The sequence below is a fragment of the Macaca thibetana genome, chromosome 16 (assembly GCF_024542745.1).
Source record: "Macaca thibetana thibetana isolate TM-01 chromosome 16, ASM2454274v1, whole genome shotgun sequence".
Classification (NCBI taxonomy): Eukaryota; Metazoa; Chordata; class Mammalia; order Primates; family Cercopithecidae; genus Macaca; species Macaca thibetana.
Genome location: NC_065593.1, coordinates 76,603,048 through 76,626,789, shown reverse-complemented (window position 1 = coordinate 76,626,789; position 23,742 = coordinate 76,603,048). Strand labels below are relative to the sequence as shown.

Sequence of the window (23,742 nt, the reverse complement as noted above, 5' to 3'; positions counted from 1 at the left end):
CTCTGATCAGGTTGGCAAGAATTATCCCTTCAAATAAGAGATGGTAGAAGTCAAGGAGGTAGAGAAAGAATTTTACAGTTTCAGGTTCACCCCAAAACTCTAGCTTGGGAAGTTTTTCTAGTTTGGGCTGCTAAGCTGCTCTTGGAAAGAGCTGTCTAGTTCTGCCTATTCTGATCAAGGTCTTGAAAGCATAAGTGAAAAGTGCTGGCACAAGTTTATCCCAGTCCAGGGCCTGACTTGGATGCCAAATTTAGCCTTTGGCAACTTCTTTCCATTGAGACTCCCCGAGGACTTGTTTGACCTCCTTTTGGAAAGCTGCAAGGGAATTCACTTCTGGACTGTCGCCCAGCAAGTAGGGAGTGGCTCAGAAGGCTGCCTAATCCTCTGTTAAGTGAATGATAAAGTGTACCCAGGCACAGTCCATTGGAAGGCCGATTCCCTATATGTGGGATCTGGATTAGGAATTTTACAGGTATATAAAGATAATTCCCAACACTAAATATTGTGATCAACTTGAGGGGAAATCTTTTGAGAATGTATTGTACATATTCCTGCCTTTTTGTACTTAGGCTGTTTTTCAACTGGTAATTAAAGGATTACATGGCCACTATGGAAAAATTGGAAAGAATAGTACCATTCTCCTTTTCTAGAGTTAACCATTGCTAACAGTTTAATATGTGTTCTTTTTTTTTTTTTTTTTTTTGGTTTTGAACCTTTCATGAGAAAAATATGTATACACCATTGAGCTCAAGAACACTGTGTGTTTGGTGTGTCATTGGCTCAAGGGTTGGGGACATGCATGGCAGAATTCGGAAACGGCATACATCAACAAAAATACACATGGTCATAAGAAGAAAAACTGGCGCCTGGCACAATCAACTCTCAGTTTCCTCTTCACTCAGCAGCATGTTGGGGATCCCGTGGCTGATGGGGAACATATGTCCAGACTCTGGGCCCTGCAAGGTGCCCTCCATCACTTCCACCTCCAGCAGCAGATGGTGCGTGGTCCTCAGAAACTCTTTGTTCTCCTCATATCCCTCAACCGGCCCTTTAGGCACCTGGAGCAGGCGCAAGTTATCAGCCACCTCCAGGAACGCTGCCCACTCCACCTTGGGTATCATAGGCCCACGAAGTGGGGGTTGAACTCCACAGGGCAGATGCGGACTTGGCTGGCCTGGAGGCGCAGGGGGAGGCCATGGGGCCCCATCTCCCACATACGCGAGCTCAGCAGATTCTTAATGTGTGTTCTTTCAGACCATTTTCTATGTGTCTGTAAGCACAGATACACATGTATGTGCACACACATGCTACCCCATAGCAATTTTTTTTAAACTTAAAAAAAAAACATAAATGGGATCATATTCTATTGGTCCACTTGTTTTTGCATTTAACTATATTTTCAAGATCTTTCCATGTCAGTACATATAAATCTTATTCTGTTTGTTTGTTTATTTATTTATTTGAGACAGGATCTTGCTCTGTTGCCCAGGTTAGAGCTGGAATGCTGTGGCATAATCACAGCTCACTGCAGCCTCAACCTCCTGGGCTCAAGTGATCCTCCCACCTCAGCCTCCTGAGTAGGTAGGACTACAGGTGTACACCACCAGGCCTGGCTAATTTTTAAAAATTTCTTGTAGAGATGGGCTCTCATTATGTTGTCCAGGGTGGTTTCAAACTCCTGGGTTCAAGCGATCCTCCTGTCTCAGCCTCCCAAAGTGTTAAAATTACAGGTGTGATCCACTGTGCCTGGTCTACTTTATTTTTTTTTTTGAGACAGAGTCTCACTCTATCACCCAGGCTGGAGAACAGTGGCATGATCTTGGCTCACTGCAACCTCCATCTCCAGGGTTCAAGCGATTCTCCTGCCTCAGTCTCCTGAGTAGCTGCGATTACAGGCATGTGCCACCAAGCCCAGCTAATTTTTGTATTTGTAGTAGAGACACAGTTTCACCATACTGGCCAGGCTGCTTTCAAACTCCTGACCTCGTGATCCACCCGCTTCAGCCTCCCAAAGTGCTGGGATTACAGATGTGGGCCACCGTGCCCTGCCACTCTTTTTAAGGCCTACACAACATTCCATGGTATAAACATTTTACAATTTATCAAGCTATTTCCTATTGAAGCATATTCCTATATATCTAACTTTTCTTTATGATCAAGAATGTAGGACTCTTATGTAATATATTTGTGTATACGTGAGAGTATTTGGGGGCATAGGTTCTAAGAAAGAGAATTATTTAGATTTCTGACACATCTGGAATTTATTTTTCAAACTTTATATTTTGAAATAAGTTCAAACTTACAGAAAAGTTGCAAGAATGACACAATGAACTCCCATAACGTCTTCACCTTGATCCCCTAATTGTTATCATTTCATTACATTTGCTTCATCTCTTCTCTCTCCTCCACCCTACCTATACACTATATACATACTAGATATTTTTTCTGATGCATTTGAGACTAATTGAGGAAACGAAGCCCTTAACTCTAAATACTTCAGTGTGTATTTCCTAAAAACAAGGGCATTATCTTACCTAAACTCAGCACAAGCATCAAAACCAGGAAATAGACATACAAAACACACTGATTTCTCCAACCCAGCATCATAAGGTTCAGTTTAGGCTTCTCCCTTCTCCAACACAGAGAAACTCATTCTCACCATCCTCAATATACTTCCTAATTTTATTGTAATACCCTTGTAAATAACAAATGTCCCTGCCATGCTGTCTGCCTCTTGTGTGCCTCGAGCTATGCATTCCCAGCCACATTGGCCTCACCCTGCTTGCTGCTTCTGAACTTGGTCCATACCAGTCACCGGGAAGAAGGAGTTAATTTATTTTTGAATGGTGTGAGGTTGTTGTTTTGTTTTGTTTTTTGTTCTTGGTTTTTTTGTTTTTGTTTTTGTTTTTTGAGACAGGGTCTTGCTCTGTTGCCCAGGCTGGAGCGATCTCAGCTCACTGCAACCTCTGCCTCCTGGACTCAAGTGATCCTCCTGCCTCAGCCTCCTGGGTAGCTGGGACTAAAGATGTGCACCCCCATGACCAGCTAATTTTTGCACCTTTTTTGTAGAGATGGAGTTTTGTCATGTTGCCAGATATATCTTATTTTCTTAAATGCATAACCAGTTGTCCTGACACCCATTCTCAATTATTTGAAATGTTTCCACACACACTTGTGCCAGTAGCTGATGATCTATTTTCTTTCATTTATCATTTTTCTGTTTGTGAGCCAATACCATACTCTAATTACTGTTGTTGTATAATATGGTTTGTTTGTTTATTATTGATTTTTAGCCAGGGCCAGTGGCCTATATAAAATGTTTTGATAGCTGGTAGGATAAGGTTCCTCATTGTACTTAAAAAAACGTCCCTGCTGGGCGCAGTGGCTCATGCCTGTAATCCCAGCATTTTGGGTGGCCAAGGCCAGCGGATTGCTTGAGCTCAGGAGTTCGAGACCAGCCTGACCAACATGGTGAACTCCATCTCTACTAAAAATACAAAAATTAGCCGGGCATGGTGGCATGCACCTGTAATCCTAGCTACTTGGGAGGCTGAGGCAGGAGAATCACTTGAACCCGGGAGGCAGAGGTTGCAGTGAGCCAAGATTGTACCACTGTACTCTAGCCTGGGTAAGAAAGCAAGACTTTGTCTCAAAAAAAAAAAAAAAAAAAAAAAAAAAGTCCCAGCTCTTCTTAAGTATTTATTCTTCCAGATGCATTTTAAAATTAACATGTTAATTTCATTAAAAATCCTATTGTAATTTTGATTGGGATTACATTGAGTTTATCAAATATTTGGGTAAAAATGGCATCTTTCCAATATTGAGTCTTCCCATCAGGGACCATGGTACACCTTTTCATATACTCAGGTTTTAAAAATGTCTTCCAGCGAATATTTTGGCTTTGTGTTGGCATCACACATACAGTTTGATCCTAGGTTTAAAACATCTTTTTTGGTGGCTATTATTAATGGGATCTTTTTGTCCCATCTTCTTTCTATATATTTCTTTCTATATATTTTGTACATAGTTAAGATTATGCTGCACATATCTTGTCTTTTAAATTTATTCCATAAAAACTTTCTGACTAATATAGTTCTTATGGTTGCATAATCATCTATCAAATATTTACATAATATAATTTATTGAACTATTTTTAAACATTGGTTAACTAGATTGTTTCCAATTTTAAAGACATTAAATGCTACTGTTATAAACATATTTTTATATAAATCTTTGTTCTGTTTTGAATTCTTAAAATTTATAAGTGGTATTTCTTTCTTTTCTTTTTTTTTTTTTTTTTTTTTTTGAGACAGAGTCTCTTTCTGTCACCTAGGCTGGAGTGCAGTGGTGCGATCTCGGCTCATTGCAACCTCTGCCTTCCGGGTTCAAGCTATTCTACTGCCTCAGCCTCCTGAGTAGCTGGGATTACAGGCACACGCCACCATGCCCGGCTAATTTTGGTATTTTAGTAAAGACGGGGTTTCACCATGTTGGTCAGGCTGGTCTCGAACTCCTGACCTCGTGATCCACCTGCCTCAGCCTCCCAAAGTGTGTTTTATTGTTTTGAGATGGAGTTTTGGTCTTGTTGCCCAGGCTGGAGTGCAATGGTGTGATCTTGGCTCACCGCAACCTCCGCCTCCCAGGTTCAAGCGATTCTCCTGCCTTAGCCTCCCAAGTAGCTGGGATTACAGGTGCGCACCACCACACCCAGGTAATTTTGTATTTTTAGTAGAGATGGTGTTTCTCCATGTTGGTCAGGCTGGTCTCAAACTCCCGACCTCAGGTGATCTGCCCTCCTAGGTCTCCCAAAGTGCTGGGATTATAGGCATGAGCCACCATGCCCGGCCTATAAGTGTTATTTCTTATGCACAATATAGACATTCCCTGAAAGGTCTTGGATAACACAAAATTATGATAAGTTGAAAATACCTTCATACATAATTGTTTAAATTTTAAATATTTTGCTTCTATTCAATTTACTTATTCACAGACTCATCCTGTAGTCTTCCTATCACTTAGTTACTTTGGGGACATGATTAGTGTGATGGCTAATATTGAATGTCAACTTGATTGGATTGAAGGATGCAAAGTATTTTTCCTGGGTGTGTCTGTGAGAGTGTTGCCAAAGAAGATTAACATTTGAGTCAGTGGACTGGGAGAGGCAGACCCACCCTCAATTTAGGTGGGTACCATCTAATCAGCTGTCAGCGTGGCTAGAATAAAGCAGGCAGAAGAAATTGTAAAGAGCAGACTTGCTGAGTCTTCTGGACTTCATCTTTCTCCCGTTCTGGATGTTTCTTGCCCTTGAACATCAGATTCCAAGTTCTTCAACTTTTGGAGTCTTGGGCTTACACCAGTGATTTGCCAGGGGCTTTTGGACCTTCCGCCACAGACTGAAGGCTGCACTGTCAGCTTCCCTATTTTAGAGGTTTTGGGACTCAGACTGGCTTCCTTGCTCCTCTGCTTGCAGACGGCCTATTGTGGGACTTCACTTTGTGATCCTGTGAGTTAATTCTCCTAATAAACTCCCCTTCATATATATGTATATCCTATTAGTTCTGTCCCTTTAGAGAACCCTGACAAATACAATTAGAAAGTAATAAAATAGGAAATACACAAATAGCAGTGTCATAACACCAGCCAATGCAGTGAGAATCTGCGTGGGAACAGAGCTCTGCAAGATTGCCCATAGAGGGCCATTATCTCCTTATATCTGCAACTTCTGGCCTTATGTACCTACTTTGTAGTGTTCATTTGTATACTTGACTTATTTGCATTTCTTAATGTGATATGAAACCTCCCACATCTTAAAATTTTATTATGTGCCTTATGGAACTATTTACATAAAGTTGAGTGTTGCCTAACTCAGGGAGTGTCTTTATACTGAATGTAATTTAACCTTCTTGTTTACTCACGGTTAATATAGATATCAGTTTTAAAAGTTTCTTCCCCAAGGCTTACAGAGGTATGTAGGGCTGTTTTCCCCTATGCTAAAGGAATTAAATTACTGTGTTTTTTGATCATTAAGTTAATATTTACACTTTTTTTTTCATCTACACCTTGCTTAAAGACATTTAGCTTTCAGCTGGGCGTCATGGCTCGTGCCTGTAATTCCAGCACCTTGGGAGGCTGATGCTGGTGTATCACTTGAGGCAAGAAGTTCGAGACCAGCCTGGCTGATATGGTGAAACACTATCTCTACTAAAAATACAAAAAAATTAGCTGGGCGTGGTGGTGGCTACTTGGGAGGTTGAAGCACAAGAATTTCTTGAGTGCCAGGAGTGGTGGCTCATGCCTGTAATCCCAGCAATTTGGGAGGCTGAGTCGGGTGAATCACGAGGTCAGGAGTTTGAGACCAGCCTGGCCAACATGGTAAAACCCCATCTCTACTAAAACTACACAAAATTATCTGGGCATGGAGGTGGGTGCCTGTAATCCTGGCTACTCGAGAGGCTGAGGCTGGAGACTCGCTTGAACCTGAGAGGCGGAGGTTGCAGTGAGTCAAGATCGCACCACTGCACTCCAGGCTGGGCGACAGAGGGAGACTCCATCTCAAAATAATAATAATAATTGCTTGAACCCAGGAGACAGAGGTTGCAGTGAGCCGAGATAGTGCCACTGCACTCCAACCTGTGTGAGAAAGATTCCACCTCAAAAAAAAAAAAAAAAAAAGTCATCCAGCTTTCCAGCTTTCTCTTCTCACTGCTGTCTGCATGACTGCTGTGATAGTTTCTCCTCCTTCCAGTTTATTGCTTTTACTTTTCTATGGGTTTGAAGATCAGATTGCCAACTTTTCTAAAATCAAATCCAAGTAAAAATAGCCTCTGAGAAGGGGCTTTGATGAATGTCTAGGAGTAATGGGCATGATCTTCAGGGCATGAACATAGTGATCTCCGTTTCTCCAGAGGCCTTTTTCCATCTCCTTTATTCCCTTGGTTCTTTGCTGTGCTCCTGATAGATCAGATTTTCAGATAGACAAGTTCCAAGTCGGTAATGAAATGAAGTTTCATTACAATTACTAGATTGGTAACAATATGTTAAAATGCCCCTTTCCCTTTTCCTCTATTGTATTCTGATTCTTTTTTTTTTTTTAGACAGAGTCTCACTCTGTTGTCTCCAGGCTGGAGTGCAGTGGTGCGATCTCGGCTCACTGCAACCTCCGCCTCCCAGGTTCAAGAGATTATCCTGCCCCAGCCTCCTGAGTAGCCGGGACTACAGGTGCGTGCCACCACGCCCAGTTAATTTTTGTATTTTTAGTAAAGATGGGGTTTCACCATGTTGGCCAGGCTGGTCTCAAACTCCTGACCTCGTGATCCACCTGCCTTGGCCTCCCAAAGTGCTGGGGTTACAGGCATAAGCCACCACGCCCAGCCTGAATTCTGATTCTTTACTCCCCTTTGTTCCTTTTAGGGTGTGTGTCAGGCTGGATTGACTCAACGTAGTCAATCTGAAGCTCATTGGGCTTCAGCTGAATGGGATAAGGTCCAATCTATACCTTCATTTCCTCTACCTCTATACCTTCAATCTATACCTTCTTTCCCCCACCTCTTCTATACATTTTTTATGTTTATTTTCCTTTTTTTTTTTTTTTTTTGAGACAGAGTCTCTCTCTGTTGCCCAGGCTGGAGCACAGTGGTACAATCTCGGCTCACTGCAACCTCTGTCTCCCAGGTTCAAGCAATTCTCGTACTTCAGTCTCCCCAGTAGCTGGGACTATAGGCACACGCCCCCACCATTATTTTAAATAATTAAAACCTCTCTACATTTCACATCAACCAACTATAATTGTCTTATTTTAAAAAAATTGACATCTGTCTAAAGCCTCATTTGATTAAAAAGAAATTTAAGTGTATTCCATTATACGAAATAAAACAATTTACACTACTCTTTGTATGCTTACCTTTACTTTTACTCATGCCTAATTGATATGGGCTGTGGTACTAAGCCATGATTGTGGGCTCATTCTCTGCAATGGCCAATCTTTCTCCTTTGCTGCTGACTTCCCCCCACCCCACCCTACCCTGTAGCTAAATCAAATGCGGAATGAGAAGAGAGAGACAGAATGACAGTCTGATAGAAAAAAAAAAAAAAAAGGTCAGAAGTGAGAGACAGAACATTTCCTAACAGCAGTTGAGTCTACAGATCCACCATACTCTTATCCTTGGCTTCCAGGAGATATCCCAGTCTTTTATTGAATTTTGAATTCCCTATAGGTGGAATATAGTAATATTTATTAACGACCTTATAACTACTTATGTGCTCTGAGTGAGGGCATATATCAGGTTCATGAAAACCCATACAACTATTGGAGAATCAACTCAAAATTCAGGTCTTATATGTGGTGGCTCGGTGGCATAATCTTTGTATTTTGGCATTTTTAAAAACATATTGCTCTTGAAAAATAAATGTGTGAGCTACCAGCGCAAAGAGGTTTCAACTTTAGATCAACTAAAACTTTCTTGCATTATACAATGTCATCCCTCAGTCACTTTTTATACATTGAATTGTGACATTTATGCATCTGCTGATCTGCTGATGACTGGATATTTTAAGCTCTTGTACAGTGGCGCAGCCTACAAGTCAAGAGTCTATTTTCTTTTTTTTTTCTTTATCTTTTTTTTTTTCTCACTCTGTTGCCCAAGCTGGAGTGCAGTGACATGATCATGGCTCACTGCAGCCTCGACTTCCTGGCTTAAGTGATCCTCCTGCCTCAGCCTCCTGAGTAGCTGGGGCTACGGGCCTGTGTTACCACGCCTGGATATTATTTATTTTTTGTAGAGATAGGGTCTCACTATGGTGCCTGGGCTGGTCTCTAACTATTGGGCTCAAGCGATACTCTCACCTCTGCTTTCTAAAGTGCTAGGATTACAGGCATGAACCATCATGCCCAGCAGAGCCTATTTTCAGTAGCATCACTATTTTTGGTATATGTTTATGTAATCATTTGAAACTTTATTACATTTTCCTCACCATTACAACTATGAGTCGAAAATGGAAAAATAAAAATGCTGATGCTAGTAATAAGCAGCACAGGTTTTTGAAACAATACAATTGAGCAAAGGAGGAGTCATTGGCTACATACAAAGCCGTGAAACTTTAACTTACCCTGTCAGGTAGATATTAATTAGGACAAAAGTAGAACATATAATACCTGCTGGAAATACATTATCAAAGATTGTATCTTAAAGGTGAATTAGGCCAGGCGTGGTGGCTCACACCTGTAATCCCAGCACTTTGGGAGGCCGAGGAGGGTGGATCATTTGAGCTCAGGAGATTGAGACCAGCCTGACCCACATGGTGAAACCCCATCTCTACTAAAAAAATACAACATTAGCTGGGCATGGTGGTGCACACTGTAATCCTAGCTACTCAGGAGGCTGAGGCAGGAGAATTGCTTGAACCCAGGAGGCAGAAGTTGCAGTGAGCCGAGATTGCGCCACTGTACTCCAGCCTGGACAACAAGAGTTAAACTCTGTCTCAAAAAAAAAAAAAGGTGAATTGCAAGTAGGAATTGAATACTATTTTTCAGCTCCCTAGAAATGAAGCTGTGCTTCTATAATATTCAGTGCATTTAATTTTTGCATAATCGACATTTGTATATATTACCAGGAATGTATTAAGTAAGAAACTGGGTAAGAATGTGTAAAAAATTAACTAGGCGTCTGCCTGTATGGAATTCCAGACTCATTAAAGGACTGGACTATCCCTCAGAACCTGTAATATATTTAAGAAACAAGAGGCTTAAAACATTTAAATATATAATATGTAACATACTATACTACAGAATTAAGTGTCAACATGAGTAAAACAGTAAGTTCTGTAATAAATCACAGAAGGAGGGATACAACTTTCACTGGGATGACTGGGATGGTATGGAACTTCTTCTGGAGCTCTACTTCGCTTTCTTGAGGAAAGCAAAGCAGTAAAAAGAAATGGATGGAGAAGAGAGGGAAGGGACCAACCTCTTAGGTCAAAGAATGGACCTCTTTTGAGGATGAGTTGTTTTCTTAATAAAGACAAACATTGATGTGAACTACAAATAGACACATTTCACATTTAAAGAACAGATCATTGAGCAACAGGTGTGGCTGAATAGGACAGCATTTACTAGTAAGGAGATAAGACATCAGTTGGTAAAAGGTTAGAAAGATGGGCCTGGACCAGACTGCACGGGGTCTTTCTTACTGCCCAGGAAAGGTGACACCATGGAGTCTTTCAGCAGAAGAATGACAGAAAGGCAGTTTAAAACACTCACCTAATAGGGTGGATTTGAGAAGGAAGGGACAACTGGTAAGAATCTGGTTAAGAAGATGTTACTATTTAGTGAGCTAAAGAAGATGACAGCTGATAGTCAAGGATTGTGCCTGTGGAAACAGAAAAGAATAGTTCTAACAACCACTGCATGGGAAAAATTAACATAATCTACCGAATAACTAAATGCAGGGAGTAAAGAACAGTGAAGTATCAAAACACAACAAGGTAACAAGTCTAGCAGTCTAGAAGACTGGGGTATCAGTGACAGAGCAGGGGAGTCAGAAGGGCTGGTTTGGGAGAGAAGAAATGAGAGATGGTTTTGGCATATTTGGTATTTGTAGTAGCTCTTTACTGCTTTTGAATTACAAATCCCTTCCTTTGAGAATCTAATGGAACCAATGGATCCCCTCTTCAGAGAAAATAAATGCGTTCATACTTAAACACATGTTGCACAATTTATAATGTACACCCCTGGAATTTGCTGCAAGAGAGCTCTTGATCCAAGCTGGGCCAATCAGAGCCCTTCCTGGAATTTTTGTACTCTATATCCAGAGAATCAAGTCAGTCTCTCCTTAGCAGCTAAATCTGTGAATGCTGTTAGCTGATATATTTTACAACACATGAGCCTGAGAAACAGAGAGAATGCTCAGATGCAGAATGAGAAGAGACAGAGCCTAATACAAAAAGGTCAGAAATGAGAGAGAGAACATGTCCTAATGGCAGCTGAGTTCATGTCTTTATTAAGAAAGCAACTCATCTTCAAAAGAGATCCATTCTTTGACCTAAGAGGTTGTCATATTCATTCCTTCCTCTGGACTTTTGTCGAGCTCTCAGGGCCCTTCCTTCCTTCTTTCCAACCATTTCTTTTTCCTATTCTGCTTTTCTCAAGAAGCAATTCTATACCATCCCAGTCAAACTTGCATCCCTCCTACTTGTAATTTGTTACAGAACTTGCTGTTTTATTCATGTTGAGACTTAATTCTATAATATACTATATTATATATTTAAATGTTTTCAGCATTCTGTTTCTCAAATAGATTATGACAGTTAAGTAGGCAAGACTTTCCTCCAATCAATTCTATATGCCCCATGGCACTTATCACAGCTATATACGAACAGTAGGTGTAAATATTTGTCAAACATTTATAAATGTCAATGTAAAAATATATGAGCATTTGTTTATTCACATTTTACATGCATTTTTCATTTTACAAAAAAGGGATTTACTAGAAACTTCTTTTAAGTAGTAGCTCCTCTATGTGGAAATGTTTTTAAGTGTTCATCTAGAAATATCAAATATTCATCAAAAGGCTGAGGTAGAGTTGGTGGGGAAAATGTTGAAGCTCTTGGGTAAGTAATTAATCACAGATCAACAAGAAATGAGATTATGAAAAACAATCAGTGAGGAAAGTCTCATTTACATCAACCTTTTAGAAATCCTTTCATTGTATGACATGGCTTCCTTTTTTTTTTTTTTTAAGTGGGGGTCTTACTCTGTTGCCTTGGCCGGACAGCAGTGGTGCAATCATAGCTCGCTGTGGCGTCCAACTCCTGGCCTCAAGTGATCCTCCTGTCTCAGTCTTCTGAGACTCTGGGATTACAGGCATGAGCAACTGGCAACTCACATTTAAAAAATATGTATTCTTTGTTCTCCTTTACACTTTGTATGGCAATCTCCAGGGTAACTGATAGAGAATAAAGTTTATGTCTAGGTTCAGTCTGTGGCTCTACCTATCATTGAGTGTAAAATTGGGCTGGTTATTCAACCTCTCAGGACCCCCCTCATCTAAAAAATTAACATAATACTTATCTGATAGGATGTTGTGGGGATTAAATGAGGTTGTGCATATAAAGTAGCTGGTGAAATATTTGCTGCCAGTAGGTGATCACTCAGTGGTGGATGGTATTACTTTTTATTTAGGGGGAGAGAGTTAAGGGAAAAGGGTAGAAAAAGGTGAACCTGATGGTTTACTTAAGAGACTTAGAGGGCTGGGCACAGTGGCTCATACCTGCAATCCCAGCATTTTGGGAGGCTGAGGCAGGTGGATTGCTTGAGCCCAGGAGTTTGAGACCAGCCTGGGCAACATGGCGAGACTCCAACTATATAACAATATAAAAAATTACCTGGGCATGGTGATGTGCACCTTTGGTCTCAGCTACTCAGGAGGCTCAGGTGGAAAGGTCACCTGAGTCTGGGAAGTAGAGGCTGCAGTGAGCCATGATGGTGCCACTGCACTCCAGCCTGAGTGATGGGGGTGAGACCCTGTCTCAAAAAAAAAAAAAAAAAAAAAGATAGATAGATAGCTAGAGAGACTTAGGGGTAGCCAGAGAAGACACCATATGCAGAGGTGGTTGATAGTGCAGAGGTGAAAGGGCAAGAAAGGGCATTTTGAATAATACAGATGATGCTAAAATGTTGGGAGGTACAGAGTAAGGATGGGCTATGTTATGAACAATTATTTGCACGTTCTTATTACACGGCATACGTTACGTTTCCAAATTTAAGTTATAGACTAAATTAACATCTTTACTGGAATGGATTTTTAGTAGGTAATAAAATTAGCATTCTCAGGATTTCAGGTAACAGTGACAGAAAAGGGAATCAGGGAGAGGAGTAGAGAACAGAGGTGACTTTTCACTGCAATGTTGCTCTCTGTCCCTACTATGCCCCACCCACAACTCTGTCAGGGACATATTGTTTCCTCCTCAAAGTTAGAGTGTGGCAGCAAATTATAAGGCTGGACAGTAGAACTACCTGGAAGAGAACTGGCAGAATAGAAGGATGGTGGATGATCAAAAGAGTGAAGCAGTGAGTTCATTCCTGGACACTGCCCACATGAAAATGGGGTTTGGGAAAGGTTGGCTAAAAGCAGTGGGGACTGATCTTTGGAAGTATGATGAAGACAGTGAGTCAGAGTTACTCACTTTATCAGTGCAGGAGACCATGTGGGTTACAGCTATCAGAGCTCACTGTGGGTAAATCCAATAAAGAGCTCTGTTGCTAAAATTGAACAATTATGGTGTTTTTCTAATTTCCAGGAAAAATGGGTTTAAAGGTTTTCATTTTGTGAATTATTATTAATTTTTTGGTGCTTCTTACCTTGTAAAAAAGTTGCAAATAAATTTAAAGAGAAAAACACAGACATATTATCTCTTAAAAACACACCATTTTTTGGCTGGACACAGTGGCTCACGCCTGTGATCCCAGCAGTTTGGGAGGCCAAGTTGGGTGGATCACATGAGGTCAGGAGTTCCAGACCAGCCTCGTCAACATAGTAAAACCCCATCTGTACCTAAAATACAAAAATTAGCCAGGGGTGATGGTGTGTACCTATAATCCCAGCTACTTGGGAAGGAGGCTGAGGCATGAAAATCACTTGAACTCAGGAGGCAGAGGTTGCAGTAAGCTGAGATGGCACCACTGCACTCCAGCCTGGGTGACAGGTCGAGACTCTGTCTCAGAAAAAAGAACAGCAACAACAAAAAAAGCCCCCATTTTTTTAATATGTGGAGATTTGCATAACCATAAAATAGCCAGATTTAGTGCTTGTAAAATTGTGTCAATTCCATATGGCAGAGTTAAGTCTATCAGCATTTCATGATGCTCCACATTGAGCACCATAATTTCTAGGGACTGCCACCTGAACTAGTTTGAAAACCAACATTACACCCCTGACTGCCTTTTGTTATTTCTCAGAGATGGAATGTTATTAGTCTCAGTGAAACTCGCAGGGAAAGGCTTAGATACCAAGTAATCTTAAAAATAAATTAAAAAAGACCGAAGGAGAATTAAATAGGGTAAATTCGAGGGTAAGAAGGATAACATAATAGCTCCTGTTTCCTGAGTCCTTATTGTGTAACAGGCTTTGTGTTAAGTATTTTCCAAAATTTCGTTTCATCCTTACATCCATCTGTGAAGTAAGTACTAATATCACCCACTTTAGACAGATGAAGAAAGGAAGGTCCAGAGACCTGTTCAAGGTCACATAGCAGGTAAGTGTTGTGTGATACTGAGATTCAAACCGAGGTTTTCCGACTCCAGTGATGATGACTTTGCAATGCTTCTTTGTGTGTACGTGATTTTAAAAAACTGACATGAAGCGCACAGATCTTTTTGCATATGTATACACCCGGGTAACCATTAACTAGATCAAGATACTGAATATTTCCAGCAAACCAGAAGGCTCGCTCCAGTCTCCTCTCAATCAATTCCCCTGTAAGTAATCACTGCCTTGTCTCTAACATCATAGGTAGATGGGTTTTCGTTATATTAATCTAACTTTCTGGAGTTAACACCAAAAAATTCCGTATGTCAGCCCTTCACCTTGCCATGTTAGCTGTACTATTCAAAGCTGCTCTAGCTCTGACTTTGCAAGCATTCACTGTAAAGAAGAGCTGTTGGATGGATATGTTCATGTCCAATTTCTTGTATTGTTCTGAAATTAATACTAATTTTTGAAAATCGAAGAAACTCCTGGATGAAGTGCTACGGGATGGGGTAAAGCGCCATTATCAAACAAACCTCTCTACCTTGGAAACTCCACAGAGCTTCCTTGATTGATGTAATTTGGCGCATCTATTTCCGATCACGGCATCTGATTAAGAAGTTGGATGACCACGAAAGGTCATCTCAGTTTATGGAAGGGAAGGCGGGCCAGGCACAGTTGGTCACGGTGATTGCTTCGCATCGTCTTGCAGCGCGCGAAGATGTTTATGTCCTAAACATCTTCCACAGTCGACTTGCTGTTTTATGACAGGAGGGAAAGAGTAGAGGGGAAGAAGATCTAGGTGGAGGGTGAAATATAACCTAACATCGTTCGACGAGGCATTAATGTGGTGGCTTTCCCGCCCTTGCCACCAGCTCTTAAAACCACGTTACTTCTTAGCCAACCTGGCAGTGACAGAAGCAGCGCCGCGACTTTACCTCAGGCTCGTAAGCTGTGGTTGGTGAATTTTCAGCCATTATTCTAAATACGTCTCCGTCTCCCCACCAACCCCACTGTTGTTTTGTTTTTCTTTCTCATTCTGATTCTCCCCACAGCCAACCGTGGCCTTTTGAAGCCGTCTACAAACTACCATTGAGAATTCGGGAAAGAATAACTGACACTTGTAGGCTTCAAGGACTCTCCGAGTGATGTGTGCCTGAGGTGACCGAAGTGGGGGAGATCTAGGGGAGCGTTCCGGTCATCAAAGCAGGAGGACAGGCCCTGAAATGGGCGCACGTGACAGCAGCAGCCACCTCGAGAGTGACATCACCCCTGGGGGCGGAGCCCAACTATGTAGGGCCTTGTCAGTTACCGAGCTTCCTCCCCGCTGCCCCTCCAAATGCCACCCACAAGTCCGAGCCCCCCGGGGATATCAGAAATGCCAGGACATCCCAGAGCGCCAGAACCAGGGCCCCGTCTCTCCGCGCGGAGGAGGGCTGCGCCCCCACTCCCTCTTCCAGCCGTTCCCCACCCCCAAGCTGTGGAAGGGGCGGGGGCGCGCGCGCTCCACCACGCACGCGCCCCCACGCACGCGCGCTCCCTCCGCGCTCGCGCCCCTCCCCACCCCGGCCCAGAGGGGGCGGGGCTGCGGGCGGCCTCCGAGGGTGCGACGCCCCCAGCGCGGCGGCGGCGCTAGCGAGCGGCCGGCAGGGCGCGGGTTGCTGGGCGCGCTGCTCCGGCGGGGCCCGCTGGCACAGCCGCCTCGCGCGAGCCGCCCGCCCGACGGGGGAAGCTGCGAGCGCTCCGAGCGCCCGGCCCCGGGCTGCTGGCGCTGCCCTCCCGCCGCCACCGCCCTCCGCGCCTCCTTCGGGCGGCCCCGCCCCCATTCCCATCCCCCTCGCGCTCACCTCCCGGCTGTGCCGCGCGCTAGGCGGAGCGAGGCGCCCGCCGCCGCCGAGCCGAGCCGAGGGGCTGGAGCTGGCCCCCGAGCCGCCGCTGACAGGAGCACCGCCGCGGGCTGCGCTCGCCGGCTGCGAGGCCCCGCCGCGCCGTTCCGGGGTGCAGACCCGCCGCGGGGCGTCGGAGGGCTGCGAGGTGCTCTGGGAATCGCGGGCGGCGCCGGCGGGCGGCGCGGTCCTCACAGGAGACCCCGAGGACTGGGGCTTGACCCGGAGGTGCAGAGAGCCCCTCAGAGCGGCAGGTAAGGGGTCTGGGGAGCAGGGCGAGGAAAGGTCCCTTCAGTGACAGGGTCGTTCGCCTCCACAGCCTCGGCTCCGGGGAGAGGGGCGGGGGCGAGCGGGGAGACGGCGAAATGGGCAGCGAAGTGCCTCGGTGTCCAAGGCGTGGGGAAGACTGGCTCCGAATATGACACCAAGGCGGGCTTCAGAGGGGTCTGGGGTCGCCACTTGGCTGTCACCGAAGGTGTCATGGAATTTGGTACCTAGAGCGTCTCTGGATGACGGAGACCAAGGATAAGATGCGAGGCGGATTGCTAAACGTGGCAGGGAATGTGGTGCAGAACGAGTTGCAAAATGTGCCCCCAGAATGCAGCATAAAAGTAGTTGTGAAATGTGCCAGGTAAAGCACAGGATGGGCTGGCCTGTGTGGCGTTGAGATTCATGGTCGAAGTGTTATTAGCGATATTAATAATTCCTCTGGGAAAGGAGGTGCAGCATAATAAAAGATTAATAAGACTTATTGCTAGTTATTTTGCCATAGGAAATCTGGAGGAGCTGTGATAAGCTATTTTTTTTTGAGATAGAGAAAGTAACCACGTGAAAGAAAAAAAGCAAATTGTGTCTGGCTGTGAGATGGGAAAGAAAAAATAGGGCTAAAATAATTCCAGGTTTTGCCATCAGCGTGTAGAGCACTGGTACAATTGTATCCAGTCTTCAGTTCCAGGTGTGGAATGTTTAGAATGGTCTTCACAAAACATAAACAATGATAATTAACATTAAGAAGAAGATTTGGTGTTTCGGGTGTCTTTCACTCTCTTCTCTGATCCTCTCCAGGAAAAGACACGAACAAAACCCCAAACGTCTTGACCATAATTTTAAGTTCAAAATCATTAGGCAAAGGGAAGTATTTTTCGTATGTGCCCTTTTCCTGATTTTTGCACAGGTGAAAATATCTGTAATGAGGAATACAAAACAGTATGGTGAACAAAAGGGATAGATTTTCAGGCATTTTAAGGGGTTGGAGCCAGTATCTATCACAATGGTTAATTACAGAGAACGGCAGTAATAAAATATTCTTGTATGTTCTTGGTGTTGGGATGGTGAAATAAAAAGAATACAGTAAATTGGCATAAAGAGCAACAACATGGATACTGTCAGTGGAGTGCTTGTTGCAGCATTTCCCAGGTAGATAGATCCTCTTAGGGATATGAGCACGAAATAAAACGTTAAACATTGTCTTTCTTCCTCTCTCCTGATCCCCTCTGTATCTAGATATTTATGTCTCTATATAGATTTATGTACGTGTATATTATACATTCATAAGAAATTACCCACATGCTGCAGAACATTTTGACTTCCATTTAAGAACATCTGTTTTGAGAGGATTGTCAGAACATAGCTGGAATTTCAGAAGTAACAAAAGACAACTCCGTGATCTATTTAATGTAACTTACATGTATTTACAGTGAGTGTAAATATACTATATAACAAAAGCAGAAGTATGGAAATGTGTTCATTAGAATGTACTTAATTATGAGATTTTAATGTTTTATGTCATAATTCTTGTAAAGAAATGAAATTACATGTGTGAATGCTGTTCTCATTATAGTAATTTGCCAGATAATCTGAAGATTCATACTGATTGGCTTTCCCTTAGATCCAAATTCAGCCATTGAGGGATCATTTGCTTCAAAGACAAAAATGGATTTTCCTTGTTGATTGATTTTGGGTTTTAGTCTTTTCTGTAGGTATGTCCCTTACCTTGAGACGCTGTTGGGGCTGAAGAACAGAGGAAAGGGCCAGAGGAGAATAAAGAGAATTCTGTTGGGTCTTCCTGTTTTGTTCTGACTGTAAGCCATATGTACTGCCACCCCCTACTGTCTGTAGGAAGAGGTGTTACAGAGCCCGATTCTTTTCTTGTTATCACTGCCCCCTTGTGTAAGGGAAGAAATTGATAGTTGCACTCGGGGAACCAGTCCTCTCAGATTGTTCTTGATAGAGTAGTTTTGTAGATCTGTGAATCACCTATTTTCTTCAGAGTTGAAGGGCTTTAAACTTACAGTTAATCAGGCCTCAGATTTGATGTCTATTTTAAATATAGGTAGCATTTCATGTTAGCCAGGAAATCACATTGCTTAAGAATGTTCTTGGTACGTTCAGGAAGAGGGTGCAATACAATTACTACTACATTCTTCCCTTATTGTATGCCGGGCATTGGTTCCAGGACCCCCACATATACCAAAATCCACGCGTGCTCAAATCCCGCGGTTGGTGTGCGGAACCATGTATAGGAAAAAGTCGGCCCTCAGTATACTCGGTTTTTGCATCCCATGAATACCGTATTGCTTGAAAAAAATCTGCATAGGAGTAGACCAGCACAGTTTAAGCCCATGTTGTTCAAGGGCCAGCTGTACTAGTAGTAACAGCTCACATTTATGTAGCACCTATTCTTTGCCAGTCCTGTTGTACATTGTTTTAATCAGTTCCAACACCCTATGAGGTATGCAGTTATTTCCGTTTTACAAATGAGAATCTGAAACACAGAGAGGTTAAATAACTTGTCCAATATTATATAGCTGAGAAGTAGAAGAGCTAAGTTTCCATTTAGGAATGCTAGCTCCAGAACCTGTGCTTCTCATCAATATGCTATATTGCCCTCTCACTCAAGGTAGTATTGACAAGGCATAATTAAAATGCATGTGCCCATCATAAAGCAAGTGCTATAGATGTGGATAAACCTGGACAACTCACATAGATGTTAAGTCTGCATATATACAAAAGATACAGTTATTTGCAGTGTGAACATTTCTCTTTAGGAATTTGTTTTTTAATTTATTTCTGGGATTATGCCTAGAGGAGTATTAGTACTTTTTATGTGGTTAAGGAAATATTTGTGATGGTGGTTGATTTTAAGGGAACTTTAGAGGTAAAAAGTTAATTTCAAGTCAATTTAATGTAGCGTGTGTGTAGTGTGTATATACACATTCACACACACACAGCCTTTTTAAGAGCACCAATAAACCTTTACTGCTTACTTTCTGTAGGGAAATTAAGGATAAATTATGCTATTTTCTTTCTCATATTTTTATGATCTCTTTTTCATTGATATTAAAAAGTACCATAATTAGCACAAATGGATTAGATGCCTATGTGCATTTTACCTCTAATGTCAACAAATGTTTGTTCACTTACACTTAAACATTGTTTTATAAGATATTGACCATATATTAGAAAGTATTTATAAAAATGAGTAAAATATAAAGACTCCACAATGCAGCCAACACTTATATGCCTTTTACCCAGTTTAAGAAATAGAACGTTATCTTTCACAATTATAATAGTTATTTTCTTCTCTTAGCCAAATCGCTTCTGCCATTCTTTTTCAACAGAAACCTTTCCTTATTGTGCTGTGAATTGCATATCTCATGTAACCAAACACTTCCCTTTTTATGTACATTTGTTGATATGGGAATTCAATATAATCTACTGCTTATGGCTAAAACTTATTCAGGATATGTGCTTATGTAATTTAATATATTTAATAAATTGTCATACACTCAGAGTTTGCTTTGTATTTGTACTGGTTACTGGTTGGTAGTTCTTTTTAGCATACTTCACTTGTACAACTTAATTTGCTTTGCAAATTAGGATTTTACTGACATTGTTAAATATTAATAGGTTATTTCCCTCTTCCATCATGGATTCTTGACTGTCCCATGCTAGCTCTGCTTTTTCTTTTCTCCCCCATAACTGCCTTTGCTCTTTCAGTATTTCCTGAATGACTCTGTATGAATTATTTTGAATGGAGAGGGAAGGAGACCCTAGAAAGGAGTATACTAATCCAGTCATTTCAAAGGGGACTATTGGGGTAGCTGGTACTGATTGAATATATGGTAGAACAAGTGTGCATAAAAGAAATGCATGAAAATCCTCTCCTTGTCATATTTCTTCCTTTTACACTGGAATTAAAATTAGATCTGAGACACTCTGATTGGGCACACTAGTTGAATATTATTGGATTGAACTTACCCAGAATCACCAATGTTAGCTGGGATATTTTTGCTGACAGTACAATATGCAGACTTTAATTCAAGGAGCTAGAACAAGCTGTTGCAGAGGGCTGTTTACTTTTCTAGTACTAGTCTGATCAAGGCAACAAATATTATAAAATAGTTTGGAAACTAGTTTAATTATTTGGACTTTTTTTTTTTTCTTTCTGAATGAATTGAGACTCAGCATTGTTATATTTGCTTAATGTGCCTGTAGTCATGAAATGCTGTGATTATTCTGAGGGAAAGGCACTCTGTAAATATACTATACAAATAAATGGTTTAGACTTCGTTGTAATACCACGAGAACTACCACTTGGTTTCTTTGAATAGCATCTTTTGTAGTAACTTGCATTAGATGAAGATTGTTTAAGATGAAAAAAAATGAGTTGAGGAGATGTGTAATGGTGATGCAGAGTGTATATCCCTGATAAGTTTCTTGAAAAGGCCACGGAGAGAAATAGGTTAAAGAAGAGCTTAAAGACTAGAGCTGTGTTTTCCCACTCAAGCAGTCTCCTTCTGCCCTTCCCCTTTCCTTTCTTTTCTTTTTTCAAGACAGGATCTCACTATGTCTCCCAGGGTAGAGCGCAGTGGTGTGATCTTAGCTCATAGCAGCCTATGTCTCCTGGGCTCAGGCGATCCTCTCACCTCAGCCTCCTGAGTAGCTGAGACTATAGGCACGTGCCACCACATCCAGCTAATTTTTGTATTTTTTGTAGAGACAGTGTTTCACCCTGTTGTCCAGGCTCATCTCAAACTCCTGGACTCAAGTGATCCACCTACCTTGGCCTCCCAAAGTGCTGGAATTACAGGTGTGAGCCAACTGTGCCCAGCCATTTTTCTTTCTTTTAGAGCAGTCGTCTTTAACCCCTGGGCCATCATGGCCTGTTTGGAACCAGGGTGCACAGCAGGAGGTGAGTGACTGACCAGCCAGCATTACCGCCTGAGCATCTCCTCCTGTCAGATCAGCAGCTGCATGAGATTCTCATAGGAGCTCGAAACCTGTTGTGAACTGCTCATGAGAGGGATCTAGGTTGTCTGCCCCGTATGAGAATCTAATTCCCGATGATCTGAGGTGGAACAGTTTCATCCCCAAACCATCTCTGCCCTGCAACCCCCTGGAAAAATTGTCCGGAAAAACTGGTCTCTGTTGCCAAAAAAGTTGGGGACCGCTGTTTCAGAGGACATTTTGCTTTGCGTATTTAAGATTCAAGGTAATATTACACAGAGAACAAGAATTTTGGGTCTGAGTTTTAGAAGGCTAAAGCAGGTTGTGCAATTAGTGAAAAAAAGTTTCTGGGACTTTTTTTTTTTTTCCTAGAGGGGTCAAAGTAACTATAATACCCTAATTTTTTCTGGAAACAAATTTATTAGGTCAGTTTATTTTAAAAAAATCTTTATAAATAATGTGAAAGCTGTGTTTGTGGATGTGTCGTAGAAGTTTTTTTTTTTTTTTTTTTTTTTTTTGTGGGCCACACATGGAGTATCTTGTTATGTTCAGTCTTGTTTTCCCTTGAATAGTTGAAGGTAAACATTACTAAGTTTAAGAGGCAAAATAATTATGTTGGTGTTTGATTATGCCTTTTCTTCCCCATAATGTCAATTTCTGCCTTTATTCACTACATGGTTTATACTGTGTATTAAACTCCTTTCTTTATCAGAACTTTCTAAGAGAGTCTCATGTCACTCATTTAAACTGAGTAGTTGCATTATAGAAATGATATTGTTGGTGTGTTTTTTTTAAAAATCCAATTGCTGAGGAAACACTTTCAGTGTTTTTGTCAACTTTGCCTACCTTTCTTCCATTGCGTTGCTTCCAGAGTGATCTTTCTTTTTTTTTTTTTGAGACGGAGTCTCGCTCTGCCGCCCAGGCTGGAGTGCAGTGGCCGGATCTCAGCTCACTGCAGGCTCCGCCTCCCGGGTTCACGCAATTCTCCTGCCTCAGCCTCCCGAGTAGCTGGGACTACAGGCGCCCGCCACCTCGCCCGGCTAGTTTTTTGTATTTTTTAGTAGAGACGGGGTTTCACCGTGTCAGCCAGGATGGTCTCGATCTCCTGACCTCTTGATCCGCCCGCCTTGGCCTCCCAAAGTGCTGGGATTACAGGCTTGAGCCACCGCGCCCGGCCCAGAGTGATCTTTCTAAATGGTCATTTGATCATGTCACTTTTTTCTTCAGAATCTTTCATTGGCTCCTCATCACTGAATGGATAAAATGGAAACTCCTTAGCAAACCTTTTAAGGTCCTTAGTGATCTGGTCTCTGCCTCCTCTTTAGACTCATTGCCTGCCACTTCCTTCTTCAAAGTGCTTTAGTGATAGTAAACTGCGTGTGGTTCCTTCAGTATGTAATCTTCTCTTACCTTTTCATGCCTTTCTTTATGAAGTTCTTTTTTTCGTGGACTTCTGCTCTCTCCTTTGTTCTCTGGGCAAACTGCTTCACAGCCATCATGCCTTAGCTCAAACAGTGTCTTCTGAGTGAAGAAGGTTTTGCTTACTCCCCCAGGTGGGCTTGGGCACGATGTTCCCTATCTATTCTCCCCTTGCACTTGGTATATATACTAGTTGTCACCACTTTTTTTTTTTTTTTAAGACGGAGTCTCACTCTGTTGCCTAGGCTAGAGTGTAATGGTACCATCTTGACTCACTGCAACTCTGTCTCCCGGGTTCAAGTGATCCTCCTGCCTCAGCCTCCCTAGTAGCTGGGACTACAGGCGCCACCATGCCCAGCTAATTTTGTTATATTTTTAGTACAGATGAGGTTTTTGCCATGTTGGCCAGCCTGGTCTCAAACTTCTGACCTCAAATGATTGTCCTGCCTCGGCTTCCCAAAGTGCTGGGATTACGGGCGTGAGCCACCATGCCCGGCTGTAACATATTTTAAATATTTAATATGACTGGCTCATGACTAATGTGTGAGGTTTTTTTTGTTTTGTTTTGTTTTTGAGACGGAGTCTCGCTCTGTCGCCCAGGCTGGAGTGCAGTGGCCGGATCTCAGCTCACTACAAGCTCCACCTCCTGGGTTTACGCCATTCTCCTGCCTCAGCCTCCCAAGTACCTGGGACTACAGGCGCCTGCCACCTCGCCCAGCTAGTTTTTTTGTATTTTTTAGTAGAGATGGGGTTTCACCGTGTTAGCCAGGATGGTCTCGATCTCCTGACCTCGTGATCCGCCCGTCTTGGCCTCCCAAAGTGCTGCGATTACAGGCTTGAGCCACCGCGCCCAGCCTAATGTGTGAACTTTTAAGCAGGCGCTGTGACTTTTCATCTTTTCAGCCTCAGTATTGTTAGTACATAGTAGGTGCTCATTATTTACTTATTGAGTAAGGATTGTTGACAGT

The 23,742-nt window shown here is 42.4% G+C and overlaps 1 protein-coding gene and 1 pseudogene across 6 annotated transcripts in view; one reads left to right on the top strand and one right to left on the bottom strand.

Annotated features, from left to right (window-relative positions):
- Positions 1-832: 832 nt before the first annotated feature.
- Positions 833-15,217, bottom strand: LOC126938331 (multifunctional methyltransferase subunit TRM112-like protein; annotated as a pseudogene).
- An 890-nt stretch (positions 15,218-16,107) lies between these two features.
- Positions 16,108-23,742, top strand: part of TANC2 (tetratricopeptide repeat, ankyrin repeat and coiled-coil containing 2) — a 468,803-nt gene continuing 461,168 nt past the window's right edge. For 5 of the 6 annotated variants that reach the window (XM_050764941.1, XM_050764940.1, XM_050764937.1 and 2 more), the window contains exon 1: positions 16,119-16,380. The gene's annotated coding sequence lies outside the window, so the exon portion shown is untranslated. Of the gene's footprint in view, positions 16,381-23,742 lie in introns of all 6 variants that reach the window. The other variant, XM_050764933.1, reaches the window with a different exon arrangement.